The sequence below is a fragment of the Oratosquilla oratoria genome, chromosome 1 (assembly GCF_046742065.1).
Source record: "Oratosquilla oratoria isolate Oo_2021 chromosome 1, ASM4674206v1, whole genome shotgun sequence".
Taxonomy (NCBI): Eukaryota; Metazoa; Arthropoda; class Malacostraca; order Stomatopoda; family Squillidae; genus Oratosquilla; species Oratosquilla oratoria.
Genome location: NC_134777.1, coordinates 133,884,529 through 133,900,201, shown reverse-complemented (window position 1 = coordinate 133,900,201; position 15,673 = coordinate 133,884,529). Strand labels below are relative to the sequence as shown.

Genomic DNA, 15,673 nt, shown 5'->3' with positions numbered 1-15,673 from the left:
TGTCTTATTTGTATAAAATATTTCTGCCCTTGATGATGTTTTATAAAGTTGTGGGTGGCCTAGGCCATGTCTGGAACTTGGCACTGTGGTCATATTTTATTTAGGATTAGTTACATCCCACATTGTTCATATATCCATAGAACATGTGCTTTTCTTGGTTAAGTAGCTATGTTATAATTAAATAATTGCTGTCACTATTTCTTTTCACAGTCTAGCATGTATATGATATGTTCTCTCTTTTTCTCTTTTTATTTTTCCTTCATCTTTGTTCAGAGCAGTATGGGAGTTAGTGAAGGGTAAAAGAGAAATGAGAGCAGAAGAATAGATATGCTTTAAGGGAGTGTTGATTGGGAAATTTTGAAAAGAATAAAAAGGTGATTTGGAATGAAGTGAAAAGACCGAGAGGAGTCGAATAGAGAAGGTAAAGAATGTTGAAGGAGGATAAGTGCTAATGGAAGTGAAGGTGGTTAGGAGGAGATTGGTAGAATATTTCAAGGATTTGTTGAATGTAGAGGACTAGACAAGTTTTGATTGTGGTAGTGGGATGTTATGCCAGGAAAATATGTTAGAGTGAGAAGAAGGATACAAACACCATTGAATGTAATGAAAACGGGGAAGGCACCTGGGTTAGATGGCTGTTATGTAGAGGGTCCGACATACTGAATAGTTATAGTAGAATACCTAGTGAGAATGTTTAGAGTGTGCCAGTGGATTGGAGGAGACATACAGTTCCACCATGCAAAGGAAAATGGGATGAATATGAATTTAGTAGTTTAAAGGTGTTGGTCTATGTGTAGTTGACCTGTAATCCAGGAGGAGCCAAGAAAAGATTGAGGGAGGGGTGGTGAATGTGAGTGGAGTGGATATATGTCTTTGACTTGGCTCCCTTCCTTGTAAGGGGGAAAAAAGCCATTGGTATATGTAAGTGTAATTGATAATGCATATGGGAGAATGCTAAATGAGAGGATTAGGAGAGCAACTGGTAGTATTGGGAAAAAAATATTGTAGTTTTAATAAAGGCAGTGTTTATAGTTGAGATTTTAGTAGTAAAACTTGCAAGACTTTTTTGCCAAAGGATGTTTTGGGTTTTTCTGGCTTTGGAGAAGACTTGTGACAGGGTTGGCACAAAGGCATTATAGGATGTTGCAGATGTGAGGTAGGGGAAGTTTGTTGAAGGCAATTAAAATTTTTTTTTTTTTTTTTTTTTTTTTTTTTTTTTTTTTCCTTTTATTATAAGTAGTAGAGCTTGTTTATTAAGCATGTTTATTAAGTATATTTTCATATGGCCTTGCTTATAACAAATTAAAGTTGAACCTGCTACTAAACACAATGTAATACATGTTGGTCTAACCTGTTGTGCAAGAGGTATCTCTCCAAGCAAGCAAACAAAGGAAAAAAGGGACTGCTAGCAATATCAATTGGTTGCCCTAAATATATCTTGTGGGAGATCTGCCCCCCCCCACACACACACACACACACATACACAGGAAGCTGACCAAACTACTGTTTCAGCCCTTGCAAGGGAGGTAGCCAAGTCAAAAGGTACATACTCACTTCCACTCATTCTGCTCCCATTCACCAACCCACCTCTAATTTTAGCTCCCTTGTAGATGGTAATGTAACGATACATACATATACCAAAGACTCTTTTCCCCCTTATAAGGGAGGTAGCCAAAAAACAAAGGCATAAAAACCACCATCACCCATTCCAACCCTATCACACTCCACTCCCCTCCACCCTCTTCCCTCCCTCCCATCTCGGCACCTCCTGGATGACGGGTCATCCCTGCATCTTGTCCACTGCCCTGGGTCAGAAGCAGTGTCACAAGACACAGCACATTCACAGCAAGGCTGCTTCATTAAATCGGCGACCCCCTCTCCGTCCCCTCATGCAGAAAAGGAGAAGATGGGGAGAAATTCCTTTGGACTGTCAAATTTTTCTCACACGTACTCCCTCACCCCCCATTCCACCCTCATACATCACATCATCCATATACAACCATTTTCCATTCACCCCTATCTTCTGTCCTCTCTTGTCCTTCCTCAATTGACATTCCCCTCTTCCCCCAGAGCCCCTTTTACCCCATCCATCTCATCCTAGGTTGCCCCCTCATGTTCACTCCTCCTACATCTGCCTTCCACACCTCTTTCACTAGTCTTCATTCATACTTTCCATGTGTCCAAACCATTTCAATACTCTTTCATCCACCCTATCTCCCAACTCCCTTTCTACCCCTGTTCTCCTCCTCACCTCCTCATTTCTCACTCTCTCCAGCCTAGTAACCCCTATCATACTTCTCAGACACCTCATCTCAAACACATTCAAACTCCTTCTCTCTTCCTCTCTTTTATGTTCCATGTTTCTGCCCCATACAGTGCTGTTGGCACAATCACTTCTGCATACAATCTCCTCTTAGCATCCATTCCCAAATGTCTATTTTTTATTACACTTTTTAATACACCAAGGGGGGACGGAGAGGGGGGGTCGCCGATTAAATGAAGCGGCCTTGCTGTGGATGTGCTGTGTCTTGCGACACTGCTTCTGACCCAGGGCGGTGGGCAAGGTGCAGGGATGACCCGTCATCCAGGAGGTGCTCAGATGAGAGGGAGGGTGGGAGGGGTGTGGAGTGTATTCAGGGATGAAATGGGTGGGAGTGTTTTTATGCCTTTCCCTTTTTGGCTACCTCCCTTGAAAGGGGGAAAAAGCCTTGGTATATGTATGTATGTAATACACCAAAACATTTACTCACTTCTATCAATCTACATTCTACCTCCACTCCTCCCTTTCCTGCCACATTCACACCGAAGTACCTAAAACTATCCACTTCCTCCAGTCTCTCTCCCTTAATACTCACTTCCAGTCTACTGCCACTTTCACTCCTTCTACATCTCATCACCTTACTTTACCCACAATTATCTTCATCTTCCTTTCACACTCCCAAACTCTGTCACTAACTACCTCAATCCTTCCTCTGATCCTGCTACAAGTGCAGTGCAGTGTCGTCTGCAAACAACAGCTGACTCACCTCCCACTTTTCTCCATTTTCTTTCACCATCTCTAATCCCTGACCCACCATTTACCTCTCACACCACCCCATCCATGTATATGTTGAACAACCAGGGCAACATAACACATCCCTGATGAAGTCCCACCTTTACCTCGAACCACTCACTCTCTCCATTTCTAAACTACTCTTGTAAAAACTTTTGACTGCTCCTAAAAGCTTTCCTCCTATACTGTATATCTGCAAGACCTCCCACAGTGCCTTCCTGTCTACCCTGTCATAAGCCTTTTCCAGATCCATAAAAACCCAAGAAACATCCTCACCTTTTCCTATAGCTTTCTCACATATGACTTACCACAAAAATCTGATGTACGCAACCTCTACCTGTCCAAAATCCACACTGTTCCTCACCAATTACTCCCTCTGTTCCTCTCCTAATTCTCTCAATCAAGATCCTCCCATAAGCCTTCCCAACTACACTTAACAAGCTAATCCCTCTGAAACTACTACACTCACACTTGTCCCCTTTTCCCTTGTAAAGAGGAACTATACAGGCACTCTTGTCTCTAACAAACATTAAATAACCTCACCAGTCAATCCATCATTACTATACCTCCTTTTTTCAGACATTCTGCATGGCATCCATCCTGACCAGATGCCGTACCTGCTCTCATCTTAACAACTGCCTTCACTTCATCCTTACTTATTTCTCCTCCATTTTCCTCACTCATCATGGTAATTTTTTTTAGCACTTCCCACTGCAACTACCTTTCCCTCCCTATCCTCCTTCACATTTAGCAACTCCCTAAAATACTCTGCCCATCTTCCTCTTACTACCTTATCTTCCATCATCATCTCTCCATCTGTGCCTTTTACTTTTTCTTCTCTACTTGATTCGCCTCCTCTTCCTCTCATAATTTCTTTCCAAAACATCTTTTTATTATTTTCAAAATTTTCTGTCATACCCTTACCCCATTTCACATCTCTCTTCTTTGCCTCCTTTACCTTATGCTTTACTTCTCTTTTCTTTATACCTCTCATATGCCTCCCTCATCCTATTTTGTAACCAATCTGTGAAAGCTCGCTTCTCTTCTACAACCTTCTTTGTTTCCTCATCCCACCATTCACTACCCTTCCTTCTATTTCCTCCTGTCCTTCTTGTTCCACACACCATCTTTGCACACTTTGTGACTCCCTCCTTGAACCATCCCCATTCCTCCTATACTCCTAGTTCTACTCTCTCCTTCACTCCCTCCCACTCCTCCTTCAGCTTCTTCTTGTACTCCTCCTTTTCCTTCTCATTTAAGCAGTTCACTCTAAGCACCTCCCTACCTTTTGTCCTATTCCTCTTTCTCCATCTATCCTCCACTCTCAGCTTACCCTCCACCAAAAAATTATTTGATATCCCCCAACTGTCTCCCCTTAGAACATGTACATCCTAAACTCTCCCTACTCTTAACTCCTATCTACCACTACATAGTCCATTAATGCTCTATCTGCCACTTCCATCCACCACCCTCTCCCTTGTGTACTTATGTTTGACTTTCTTCCAAAACACTATTTGAAGTCATCACCTCTCCACTATGATTCTTTCCTGGAACTCCACATTTCCCAACCACTCCATCAATTGGATCATTTCCTACCCTAGTATTAAGGTCTCCCAGTACTACTACATTGACGTTCCTCCCCAATCCCTTTATGCACTCATTTAAATCTATCCAGAAAGCCTCCCTTTCTTCTACATTCTTCTCACTACCAGGCCCACATGCACTTACAAAAACCCACATCTCCTTTCCCAGTTTCACCTTCATCCATATTAACCTTGAAGAAACCTCCTTCCACTCCACTACACATTTACGTATCTCTTCACTTATTAGTATAGCCACACCTTCTCTCCCTTGCCCTCTCTTCACTCCTGAGAACCTCCCAACTACACTCCCAAACTCACTCTTGCCCTTCCCTCTCAACTTAATTTCACTCAAAGCCAACACATCCATCTTTCTTCTCACAAATATACTACCTATCTCTTCCGTTTTACTCTCATCTGTACCACATCCACACATATTAAGATACCCAAACCTAAGGGTAATGGTTGGAAAACTCCTAGATCCTCTTATGCCACTACTTTTTTTAGGAATGTCCCCTGTGGGGCTACAGGGAGAAGGATGCCTAGTCCTAATCCCCGTCCCAATTTTCTTGCCTCTTACAATCCAAGTGGAAATACTTGGTGGCAGCATTCTTTTACCCCACCACAGGGTAGGCAAAACAAGGAAATGAATATTCAGAGAAATGGTACAGGACAGCAACAAGGGATTGGGGGACAGCATAACGGAGGGACAGTAGCAGTATAATAAAAGTGTCATCATTTCTCTGTGAGAAGAGTCCTCCTCTATCACAGACAAAATGATGTGTGGCTCTGGTCTGTAGGGGCACCCCACATAGACCCTAAAGTATCAACTGTATGCTACTTTGTCACATCATGTAGCAACATGCAGCCAATACCCCAGACGGGTAATTGGCTGGGGTAACTGTAATGTGACTGACAGTGGGGAAACTGTAATGTGATGGAGGTGGTGGAGGTAATGGTAATATGACAGAGGTGGTGGGGGTAGCTGTAATGTGACGGAGGCAGTGGGGGTAGTGGTAATGTAACAGAGGTGGTGGGGGTAATGGTAATGCGCCAGAAGCGGTGGGGGTAATGGCAATGAAATGGAGGCGTTGGGGGTAACAGTAACGAGGTGTTGGGGCTAATTGTAATGCGACATAGGTGGTGGAGGTAACGATGTGATGGAGGTGGCAATGGTAAAGCAACAGAGGTGGTGGGGGTAACAGTAATGCAATGGAGGTGGGGGGTAACAGTACAGCAACTGAGGCGGGGGTAACAGTACAGGAACTGAGGCGGGGGTAACAGTAATGTGATGGAGGTGGGGGATAACTGTAATGTGATGGAGGTGGGGGGTATGGTAATGTGATGGAGGCAGGGGGTAACAGTAACGTGATGGAAGCAAGGGGTAATAGTGATGCGGCTGAGGCATGGGGTAACAGTAACACAACAGAAGTGGGGCTAAAGGTAACATAGCAGAGGTGGGGGTAACAGTAATGCAACAGTAATGAGATGGAGGTGGGGTGGTAATGGTAATGCAACAAAGGCAGTAATAGAAACATAATGGGTGAGTGCTGGAGGAGTACCTGCATAGTTCTGCTTTACAAGGGAAATGGCAACAAGTGTGAGCGTAATAGTTTCAAAGGGATCAGTTTGTTGAGCATAGTTAGGAAGGTTTATGGGAGGGTTTTGATTAAGATGATTAGGAGAGGAACAGTATGGGTTTAGGACAGGTAGGGGTTGTGTAGATAAGATTTTTGTGGTAAAACAGATATGTGAGAAAACTTTGGGAAAAGGTAAGGATGTTTTTTGGGCCTTTATGGATTTGGAAAAGGCTTATGACAGAGTAAACAGGAAGGCACTGAAGGAGGTATTGCAGATATATGGGATAAGAGGAAAGTTAAGAGCAATCAAAAGTTTTTACAAGAGTAGGCATGTTAGAATTAGAAATGGAGAGAGTGAAGAAGCCTTGCTGTGGATGTGCTGTTTTGCTACATTGCTTCTGACCCAGGGCAGTGGGCGAGATGCAGGGATGACCTGTCATCCAGGGGGAACCAAGAGAAGAGGGAGGGAGGGGTGGTGAGCCATAGGTATACATATATAAGTAAAAACATTACTGGTGCCAATCCAACAGCTACTGGACAGGCCCAGAAGTCAAAGAAGTAACATTGTTAAGTATGACTAAGGTGGAGCAGTCTATTTTGAAGTGTTTCGTGTATTTGTGTGATTGTTCCACCTGGGGTAGTTTGTTTTTTTAGCCAGATATAATCTTAGTTGGTATTATTCTAGTGCTGGATGGTGACCTGAATGCAGTTGTGCAAGTACAGTATGGTTCTTACTTCTCTTGAGATAGATTTTCCTGTGGGTTAATATCTGGAGGGGTTTGATGGATAGGTGTGTTTGCTCCTCAGTCTATATACCAAAAGCTTTTACCTTTTGATAAGGGAGTGAGCCACCCATTCAAATTCTCAAACTTCAAAGCAAGAAGCTTGATAATCAGTCTTGAATAACTTATGGGATCTGTGAGTAAAGTGTTTTGGATGTGTTTTGTGGTGCAAGTGGTAGACTGTTGAAGAATAGTATGCTGATGGTGTAGTGTTTTTCTCTCTCTTCATTTGGTTCTGCTTATGTTATGAGATGGACAAGTAGTGATGAGGGCTCTTGCATTGAACTATATGTCTGTTATTTTCATACGATATTCTGTGCAAGTATTTTGGTTTCTTTGTGACTTTGTTCTATTGGAGTGGTTTTGGTGCATCATGTTATTATTTTCAGTGCTTTATTTTGTACATTGTAATCTCTCCCAGGGACCAATGACATGTGATCTTTCAAGATGGACAGAGAAGCTGCTCATTTTCAAAACCTGTCAACCCCTTCACCTCTCTCAATCAAGAGGTGAATGAAACTTGGTCCCCAGACTGTGCTCAGGGTCTCTGTTAACTGTATTTCTTACACTTTTTCACACATGGGGAAACTGAAAATAGTTGACTACTCTCCTCTTCCTACCACTCTCAACTAATGGTGGAGTTTGGGAGGGTGTGTGAAGGGAGAAGGTGGGGATTGGGTGTGGGCAGGGGTAGGGTGATGAAGTGTAAATGAGGAGAGGGTGGAAAGAGTTGTAGTTGGGTCTTCAGGTAAAGGCTGGAGGATATGATGAGTTTTGGGGTCACATGTTGCAGGGAGTGGAGGAGTTTTGGTGAGTTGTGGAGTAGGGTAAGCAAGTGGAAGGTGTCATGGGTTTGGGTGTTTGGGGATAGATGAAGGGAGGGTGTAGTATTTACCAAATTTACCTGAAAGGAGCAGTGCATGATAGGTCCAGTCTTTTATTCACTAATTTTCTAATACACTTGGACTCAAATTCATGTATAGTTCCAACTAAATCTTTGATTTCCAGTTATCATATTTAGATTTGAACTCATGTATTGAGCTTGGGCTATATCACATAGGCCAGTGTGTGTGTGTTTTTTTTTTTTTTTTTCCCACATCAAGAACCACAGTTTACATCATGAACTATAATACTTAGGTGTAATAAGATATATATATAATGATAATATATATATATATATATATATATATATACATGTATAATATATAATGTGTGTGTGTATACACTCTAACACAATGGGTTAAGGAAAATACTAGATATAGAAATAATGACGAACCATCAAAACTTAGATCTAATATTGACATTGTAAACAGAAAGGAGTATAAAACACCAATTGCAAAGAGCGACCACATACTAATAGAGTTTGAATTAAAAGAACAGAGTGAAGGAAGATTTATGTACAACAAAACGGACTTTGTAAAGCTAAGGAAATTTTTCCAAAACACAAATTGGGATAGGTTGTCAAAAGAGGAAACAAACATGGAAGACAAATGGAACATATTTAAAGAAAATTATAAAGAGGGAGTCAACAAATATATACCAAAAAAGAAACAAAAAGAGATTTACATAAAATGTTGGTTTAACAAAAGATGTAGTGAGGCTAAAGCCAGGAGAGATAAAGCATGGAAAAAATGGAAGAAAGATAGAAAAACATTTAGAAATGTATATGTAAACATACGCAAGAAAGAAAGAAAAGAATATGAAAAGGATATTATAGTCAAATGTAAGGATCAACCGAAACTGTTTTATAGATATGTAAATGACAAAATAAAAGACAAGCATGACATACCATATTTTTCAGACCATAAGGCGCACCCGTAATTTGCTATTCCCCGTCCTTACATAAGGCGCGGGTGATTATAAGGCGCACCTGGTCTCGTCATTGGATAATCATGCATATGTGAGTGCATTCAGAACTGAACATTTTCATTGTTGAATGAGAAAAATCGGTTGGGATTTAGCAAAATTACAAAAATAAATGATTTTTGTTTTGTTTTTTTTTGGTCAGTGAAATCAGACCACCTCCATGGACGGTCTGCCCTGCCAATACCCCTAAAAAAACAATATAAACATGTTACGGGAATTGTGGGGAATAAAACCAACATTAGCAGTTTTATTCCCGGAATTCTCTATTCACTTAAAAACACAAGATTTATTACAAATGACGATAAATTTTTAGTTTCGATCATGGGCGCACTATAGCATTAGAAAATTAATTATTAATTTTGTAAATTATAATGTATCAACGTAATATGCAATTTTGTGAGTGGAAATAAAAAACAAAAAAGGTGCTAAAACAGATTTCGCAAGTAACGAAGTCGTGTCGGACGAATGGTACGCCATGTTTGTTATAATAGATGCCGACATTGAAGAAATGAAAGGATGATAAATTCATTTAACCTAACCTAACCTGACCTGTGTTTAATAAATCATTACCTACAAATTAAATGTCATCCGGCTCGTCCTCATTGTCGTCATCGTGAGAGACGTTGGCGGGCTTTTCAACCACTCTCTCAGCTTCTGGGGTATACAAAGTTCTTGCAGCGAGGTACTGTCGGAAGTACCAAGGCCGTCAATTGACAGACGACAAGATGGCATCCCGATCCTATGCTACTGACTTCGTTCATTAGCATATTTGCTTGTAGCAAGGTATTTTTTATTTTCATTTCTGCCCACAAAATTGCATATTACATTGATACATTTTAATTTACAAAATTGATAATTAATTTTCTATTGCTTTATTGCGCCCATCGTCGAAACTAAAAAAAATACCCAAATGACTACAGGCACACCTCGACTTACGTCGTTTTCGAAGATACGTCTGTTTTCAAAAATAATATGGAAAAAAATTCAAGTTGTCGTTTTACTTGACTTTACGTCGGTCAGCCAATAATGGAATCGCATAAACACCAAAAAACGTTTCAAGCGTTTCAAGCAATTCATGTTACAATAAATATGAATAAAAGCATGTAAAATTATATAAAGATTCAGTAACTGCTAAAATATATACCATAAAGTAGTATGGCCTAGTCCACTAGAACATGAAATCGCAACGGTACTGCCAATACGTATTTACCGTAAGCGGCGTCTCGACTCCCGCAATTCTTTTGGATTATTATCTGTTTACTGAAGTTTTGTCAATTTTCTCATTAACATTCACTTGTAACTGTAATATTTGCCCCCATGCCTCCTAAGAAAAGTTCTAGTGAAAGTGCTAAGCGTCATGCTTTTTCGCTGGAGGAGAAAATGGCGATGATAAAACGTCATTGTAATGGTGAAAAAGTTGTATCGATTGCACGATGTTTTGGAGTAAGTCGGACAACTGTATCAACGATTGTGCATAATAAAGACAAGATTTTAACACATGTCACATCTGAAGCCCCATTGATGAAGAACGTGATCATCAACAAGAAAAGAGGTAAGATATTTGAAGAAATGGAAAATCTTCTTTCGATTTGGGTTGATAGGAGGAATCGTCAGAATGCGAATCTTAGTCAAGAGCTCATTTAGGAAAAAGCGTTGTCTTTGTTTGAGGACCTAAAGGAAAAATATCCAGATGAGAAAGATGTAGATTTCAAAGCAAGTCCTGGATGGTTTATGAGATATAAAAACAGGAGAAATGATCACTTCCTTAAAAGACAAGGTGAAATCGCATCAGCTGATGAACAAGCAGCAGCGGAATTTCCTGCTACACTGAAGAAAATCATCGAAGAAAACGGGTTTCTTCCTGAGCAAATTTTCAACGTAGATGAAACAGGATTATATTGGAAGAAATTACCAGATCGTTCATTTGTTTCCAAGGAAGAGAAAACGATTCCAGGTTACAAGGTCTCAAAAGAACGTGTGACCATAATGTTGGGAGGTAACTGTGCAGGAGATTTTAAATTAAAGCCTCTGTTTGTTTATCATGCACACAACCCCCGTGCCCTGAAGAATATACCCAAAGCATCTCTCCCTGTTATATGGATGGCTAACTCAAAAGCTTGGGTCACTGTTGTTATTTTCGAAGATTGGTTTTTCAATCATTTTGTCCCAGCAGCAGAGAAGTATTGTAAGGAGAAGGGGATTCCTTTTAAGGTTTTACTTATCTTAGATAATACTCCTGGCCACCCACAAAACATCGCAGATTTTCACCCCAACATTACCGTCATATACCTCCCCCCAAACACTACGTCTATTCTCCAGCCAATGGATCAGGGGATAATTGCTATCTTCAAACATTATTATATGAAGCGTACGCTATGGCAAGCAATAGCTGCAATTGAAATGGATGAGTCTATCACACTTCGCGACTTTTGGAAGGGATATGACATCTACAAAGCTTTACAGAATGTAGCAGCAGCATGGAATGATGTTCAGAGCACTGCTATGAATGGTGTATGGAAAAAGCTATGCCCGCAATTTGTGCACGAGTTTAAGGGCTTCGATACTGTTGTTGTCAACAAAGATTTGGTTACAATGAGCAAAGAGCTAGATATGAATTTGGAGGAAGAGGATTTCACAGATTTATTTGAAAAAGACAAGGAGTTACTGACGAACAAGGATTTGATGGAACTTCAGGAGCAACAAAAGAAAGAAGAAGAAGAGGATGATGAATCTGAGCCACGCCACTTCACCATTAAGAAAATGGAGGAAGCATTTGCACACATCGAAAAAGGTCTTGCTATGTTTGAGGATATGGATCCAAATGCTCAACGCTTTTCCAAGATAATGGGGGCTTGTTATGAAGCTTTTGCTCCTTATAATCTAATCCTTGAAGAAAAGAACAAGAAGACGGTTCAAGGCACTCTTGACCAGTTTTTACACGTCGAACGACGAGAATCAGCTGATGTTGATGTCGACAATCCCCAGCCATCTACGTCTACAACGTAAACATCAACATATTGTATCTACTGTTTTGGTAAACTGAAAATACATTAAAGTTTTTCACTTATTACAATATGATTATATGTAAGCTTGAAATAGTTTTTATTTCTTTGTTTTTTGTTTTGTTTTACCGTATGTTATTGACAATGCATTCATAGAGTACAGCACCGCGAAATAGCAACGCGTAAACATCGACATAATGTATGTACTGCATTGGTAAATTAAAAATACTTTATTCAATTTTTCACTTATTACAAAATGATTGTAAGCTTAAACTAGTTTTTATTTATTTGTTTTTTGTTTTGTTTCACCGTATGTAATTGACAATGCATTCATAAAGTACAGCAAATTGTACGTATTGATGATTAAGTACAGGTACTTTTTTATACTTTATTACAAAATGATAAATAAATGTTCTGTTTGGAAACTTAAAATAGATTTTTATTAACCTTGTTTAATAAAAAATGCAATCAAAAGTAAAATAAAGTACTGAAAAATGGCTATTGGCAGTTTAGCCTAGGCTACACCAGGCCTACCTAGCCTACTTGTAAGCAAATTCGACTTACGTCGTTTTTCGACTTGCGTCGTGTCTCCTGGAACCAATTAACGACGTAAGGTGAGGTGTACCTGTACAGTCGGAGTGGAGCGAGACTAGACCAATGCAAAATGGCTGTCTGTGTTGTGGACGCTATCATGTCATAGCCATGATAGCGTGAATGAATGCGGTGGCATGGACTCGAAAACTGTCAAAGTTTCCGCAATTTTCTTGTAAAGATACATGCATCTTGGTTATTACTTGGTTGTAACTTTTGCTAGGCCTATGCACTGTCGCTGTCGGCAGGCTAGCTACGAAACGTGTCAAAATAGTACGTTACTGTCTGAGGAATTTTTTTGCACTGAAGCCACACATAAGGCGCACCTCACAATAAGGCGCACCACCTGATATTGGCCAATTTTAAGGATTTTGCCCTCACCTTATGGTCCGAAAAATACGGTAGTTAAATTGGGTGAAGGAGATAAAGAGTACACAGATGACACAGAGATGGCAGAAGTTATGATCAGACATTTCAGGTCTGTCTTTACAATTGAGAGTTCTCAACCCTGGAAGGATGAACAATTGGAAAGTTCACCCATGATGAAGGAAATAAAAATAACACAAGGGGAAATAAGAGATAAAATAAAAAGCCTAGATGTCAGATGAAATTGCAAATTAGATATTGAAAGAGTGTATAGACGAACTGACAGATAAGATACACAAGATAATAGATGTCTCACTAAAAGAGGGAAAGGTACCACAAGATTGGAAAGATGCAAACATAGTACTATTACATAAAGAAGGAAGCAGGGAAGATCCTACAAACATTAGACTGGTGTCCTCACAAGCACAGTAGCAAAAATATGTGAAAAGATCATCAGGAGCAGATGGACCAAACATTTGGAAGAAAACAAAATAATAAACCCCAAACAATTTGGTTTTAGAAGTGGAAGATCGTGCACCACAAATCTAATTGCTTTTATTTGAAACTAATTGAAATAATACAAGAAAGAGATGGATGGGCAGACTGCGCCTTCCTGGATTTGCAGAAAGCTTTTGACAAGGTACCACACAAAAAATTAATAAGCAAAATTTAAAAAATAGGAGGAATTCAAGGCAACCTGTTGGAATGGATAAAGGACTTCTTAACTGGGAGAAAAATGAGAGTGGTACTTAGAGACAGAAATTCGAAATGGGAAAATGTAAAAAGTGGCATCCCACAAAGCTCTGTTTTGGCTCCTTTAACCACTTCAGTACGGGACTTAAATCTCGCGGGCAGCAGCCAATGCCAGCCGTATGACGTAACGAAATAATATTCGCATCATAAAATATAGTCGCCGCTTATATCGATCGTTCTCTCTTTCACCCGCGAATTTTGAAAACCACAGAGAATGGGATTCAGGGCGCATTTGGGAGAATGTAAAAACACAGGGGCGACTACAATAAATATAATCAAGACGCCGATATGGCAGCGTCGCGAATCCACTTGCTCCTCATGACGCCTACGTGTGCGGCACCGTATGGAAGGGGTTAATGTTTGCCATATACATAAATGATATGGATGAAGGTGTAAATTGTTACATGAATTTTTTTGCCGATGATGCTAATTTACTCAAGAGAGTGAAAATGGAGAAAGATTGCAGATCACTACAAGATGACCTGGATAAAGTATGGGAATGGAGCCAGAAACACGAGATGAATTTCAACATCAAGAAATGTAGCATAATGGAATTTGGAAAAGGCAAAAATAGAGTTTCGGGAAAATATACGATGGCAAACAAAGCATTAAAGATAGTTAACTCAGAAAGGGACTTAGGAGTAATCATCTCAAGTGATTTGACTCCCGACAAACATGTAAATAAATTATTTGGAGAGACCTACAATTTAAGATCAATGAAAGTGGCCTTCGACTACATGTATGAGGAGGTGGTTAAGAAATTATTATTTTTAATTGTTACATTGATAAGACCGAAGTTAGAATATGCTATATCAATGTCGGCACCGAGCACAAAGAAAAACACAAGGAAGTTAGAAAGAATCCAAAGAGTGGTGACAAAGATGGCACCCACACTATCAAATTTGACGTATGAACAAAGATTGGAGAAATTACAGCTGTCAACATTATAGAAGAGAAGGGAAAGAGGCAACTTGTTGACCATATTCAGAATTATGAAAGGGATGGAAGTTCTTGATGGAGATGGCCTACTAAAATGGGATAAGAGAGAAACAAGAGGACATGCAAAGAAATTAAAGAAAGACAGTTACAATAGAGACCTGAAAAAGAATTGTTTCCCGCACAGAGTGATTGATGTCTGGAATGGGTTGAAAAGTGAAACAGTGAATGCCAGAACTATACACAAGTTCAAAACTAAACTGGATGTGGAGAGATACAAAAACGGGTCACAATGAGCATAGGTCCCGTCCAGTAAAATACAACTAGGTAAATATACATGGAATGGATGGGAGACTTCTTGAAAGGAAGAAAAATGAGAGTGATACCTAGAGAAAAGAACTCAAAATGGGTAGACATGATAAGTGGAGTACCCCAAGGCTCTGTATTGGCTCCGATAATGTTTGCTATTTATATAAATGACATGGATGAAGGAATTAAATGCTACATGAACTTCTTTGCAGATGATGCAAAACTATTGAAGAAAGTGAGTAATGAAGAAGACTGTAAATCTTTTCAGGGAGACCTGGACAAAGTCTGGAACTGGAGTAAAAAGAATGAAGTGAATTTCAACATTAAAAATGTAGTATAATAGAATTTGGAAAAAACAAAAATAGAATATCCGGCAAATACAAAATTGGAACAAAAGAAGTTACAAAAGTAAATTCAGAAAGAGACCTAGTAGTGATCATTTCAAATGACATGACACCAGACAAACATGTAAATAAAATAGTTGGAGAAACCTACAACTTAATAAAATCAATGAAATTGGCCTTTGACTACATGGACGAGGAAATGGTAAAGAAAATCCTAGTTACACTGATAAGACCAAAATTAGAGTATGCAGCGACACTATGGTCACCCAGTACCAAAAAAACATAAAGAAACTAGAAAGAATTCAAAGAGCACTAACAAAGATGGCACCAACACTCAGTATGCTGACATATGAACAAAGATTAGGAAAACTAAAAATAGTACCGTAAATTGCGACGTACAAGTCGACCTGGCATATAAGTCGACCTCAAGATTTTTAGCTCAAAATTCTGACTTAGGCCTATACCTACCATATAGGTCAACCCCAAACATATGGTGGGCTACCAGTGGCCCA

At 39.7% G+C, this 15,673-nt stretch overlaps 1 protein-coding gene across 8 annotated transcripts in view; it reads left to right on the top strand.

The window, feature by feature from the left end:
* Chi (LIM domain-binding protein 2 Chi) overlaps positions 1-15,673 on the top strand; it is a 499,269-nt gene that overhangs the window by 340,009 nt on the left and 143,587 nt on the right. The gene's annotated exons all lie outside the window — the stretch shown is intronic.